Source organism: Tenrec ecaudatus, chromosome 12 (assembly GCF_050624435.1).
Source record: "Tenrec ecaudatus isolate mTenEca1 chromosome 12, mTenEca1.hap1, whole genome shotgun sequence".
NCBI lineage: Eukaryota > Metazoa > Chordata > Mammalia > Afrosoricida > Tenrecidae > Tenrec > Tenrec ecaudatus.
Genome location: NC_134541.1, coordinates 96,960,872 through 96,964,092, shown reverse-complemented (window position 1 = coordinate 96,964,092; position 3,221 = coordinate 96,960,872).

Sequence of the window (3,221 nt, the reverse complement as noted above, 5' to 3'; positions counted from 1 at the left end):
CCCATTGAGACCTATTTTTATTTGGCTAAAAATCGAGCCTGTTCCAGATATCAAGGATTGCGAACGGCCATGGTGGAGTAGTGGTTATGCCTTGGGTTGCCATCTACAAGGCCAGCAGTTTGGGACCACTAGGGGTAAAGAAGGGCTTTCTACTCCTATAAAGAGTTACACTTGGAAATTCACAGAGCAGTTCTACCCTGCCCTACTGGGTCACTATGAGTGAGAATTGACTCGATGGCAGCAAGTTTGTTTTGTTTTATTTCGTTAAAAATGGAGGCACACGAGGAAAATCCGCTCTAGACCTCAAGGATTTCTAAGGAGCATAATCTCCATAGTCCTGGGGCTTCAGTACTCTTTATCCAAGAAGTAAGCCTGTTTCCTGTGTTTGTTTGTGATCGTTAGTTTTATTTCACATTTGTATCTCGGTCTATCTAGGACCTTGTCTGTAATTCCTTCCAGGCAGTTTGTTGTGCTGGCAGGACATCATCCAATTCTTCTGGATTCAGAGATGAGAAAGCTGATGTTCTGGGCCTTTACTCCATTGGGGTAATTGTTTCTCTACATCTTCAGTTTTCTTTAGTATCCTTACCTGGAGATGAGGAGAAACCGATCATGACACTTCAGTTGCTGCTCTTCAGCTATGAAGACCCCAGTCACTCTTCACCAAAGTAGGATGTAGAACATTGTCAAGTTTGCTATGCCTGTTGCTCTTGGTTTCCCCCATGGATACATTTTCAGTAAAGGTATGTATACATGTAGAAGTATCTGTCAAATATATGTAAGCACGTATGTACTATCCTACTCTCCCTCCACACTGGTTTCCCCATGTGTGTTGATCCATGCATTTACTGGGAAATCACTATAGTTGAATGATGTATATAACAATGTCCCTCTATTACTGTTAACTGTTGCACTCCTGCCAGTGTTTTCTCTTGACTCCATCACTTTGGCTGACTTCACTCTTAATTGTATCTTGTCTTCTCCTTCACCCAAGTTTATATAAGCATAACCTCTCGTTTGTAATTTGCATTCCCACCACTTTTAACCCTAGCAACACTTGAAAGTGATTCTTTGAGTGTGAAAAGCTTTCCTTTTTATAACGTATCATCTAATAATGTTCCTCTAGGGTTGATTTATTTCAATCTGGAATATATATCTAGCAATGGGATTCCTGGGTCCTATGGACAGTCTGTTTTCTAATCAGCAGTTCATAGACTTAGTGTCAGAGCAGCTCTGAGACTAAGTTCAATCTCTACCAGAAAATAGAAGAGAAGGAGCAATTACCAGATTATTTATGGTTCAGACACCAAAACCAGACCAGGACTAGTTCCTACCCCTTCAGAAGGCATTCCTCTTCCCGGTACCACCATTGTGCATCACAGGACACTACTCATCTTGCAGGGCTGTGTTGGCGCTCAAGGAGCTGGTTTCTGTTGTCATTGCAGCTGCAGCTAACTGCTGGGACTGAGCATCCTGATCCAAAGCAGCAAGTCTTGGCCACATGGGACCCTCTGCCTCCTAGGTCAGTGCTGTTCCACAAGATGGGACTCGGGGCTGGGGCATCCTGGCTTCCTAGTCACTGGGAAACATTGGTAATAGTCTTGTCATGAGACCATGGTAACTTAGTGTCTTCCTGGTTCTTTCTGAAATTGTTTGCTGTTTTAATGAAGTTGAATGAGATTTCAGTGACATAGGGAACCTCTTCGTGGGGCCGACGCTTCGTACATGGGGTCTCGCTTATTCTCACAGCGATCTTACAAGAAGCAGTGTTGCTCCCGTTTCACAGGTGAAGACACTGAGTCTCTGAGAGATGAGGGGTCGTTGATCAGGGCTACAAAGGAGAAGAATTCGGGACTTATTTGTTCTTTAAAATTGTTTTATTATTAGGAAGATCCATCATATAATTTGAAAACTAAAAATTTAAAGGAACAATTCCAGGCAATACAGGAGCATATCCTGGAAAGCAACTTCTAACATGTCAGGTACCCTGTTCCCTCCAAGAGATAACATTGTCTTAGAATCCTTTCTTTAAAATAATAATAACAAACCAAACAGGAACGTGCTCTGCACACTATTGTTCACCTCGTGTTTGTCTGTTTTTGCTCCACAGTAACAATATATCTTGGAGGTGTTCTCCTTGGTCGGGTTTACATTGATCACATTCTTGATCTCCTTTTCACTTAGGTTCTCAGTATTGAGTAGTAAAAGCACAGTGGTCCGGGTAGGTGGTTTGCCTTCGGACACCCACTTTCCTTCTCAGAGCAAATGCCACAACGAATTTTTTTGTTTGTCCTTCCTCAGACACGTGTCCGTTTATGAGAGGCAATGAGCAGGGTGGTTAAAACATGGACCCTGGCTGTTACAAAAGACAAAGGCGTTCATACCCAAGGAATCGACTTTGATGGTTACTAAGCAGATGAGAAGGAAAAATGAAACACGGTGACTGGCTATCAAAAGATATAGTGTCTGGGGTCTTAAAGGCTTGAAGGTAAATAATGGCCATCTAGCTAAGAAGCAACGAAGCTCACATGGAAGAAGCACACCAGCCTGTATGATCATGAATTATTGATGGGATCAAGTATCAGGCAGCTAAGCCCCAGAACAAAATCCTACCCAATGTGAATGGCCGGAGGTAGACAATTGGACACACTCTCACAGAGGGGTCACAGGGAAAAGATGAGGCAGTATGGGTGCAGTATGGCACTGATGAAACACAGGATTTCTCTCTCATTCTTTGTTCTTCCTTCCCCCCACTATCATGACCTCAATTCTACCTCAAAAATCGGATTAGACCAGAGCATGCACACGGCTACAGATAAGAACTCACAACACAGAGAATGTAGGATAGATAACCCCTCAGGGCCAATAATGAGAGTAGAGATACTAGGAGGACTAGGGGAGGGTGGCGGGGAGAAGAGGGGAATTGATCACAAGGATCAACCTATAATCCCCTCCATGTGGGACGCACCACAGAAAAGTGGGTGGTGACTGACATCAGATGATATAAGATATGAAAATAATAATCTATATCTCTTATCAATGATTTGTGAGGGAAGGAAGGAGGAGGAAGAAATTGGGACCTGATATCAAGGGCACAAGTGGGAAGAGATTGCTTTGAAAATGGTGATGGCGGTATATGTGCAAATGTGCTTGACCCACTGGATGAATCGTGGATTGTGATGAGATGCAAGAGCCCCCAATAAAAGTATTTTTTTAATTCA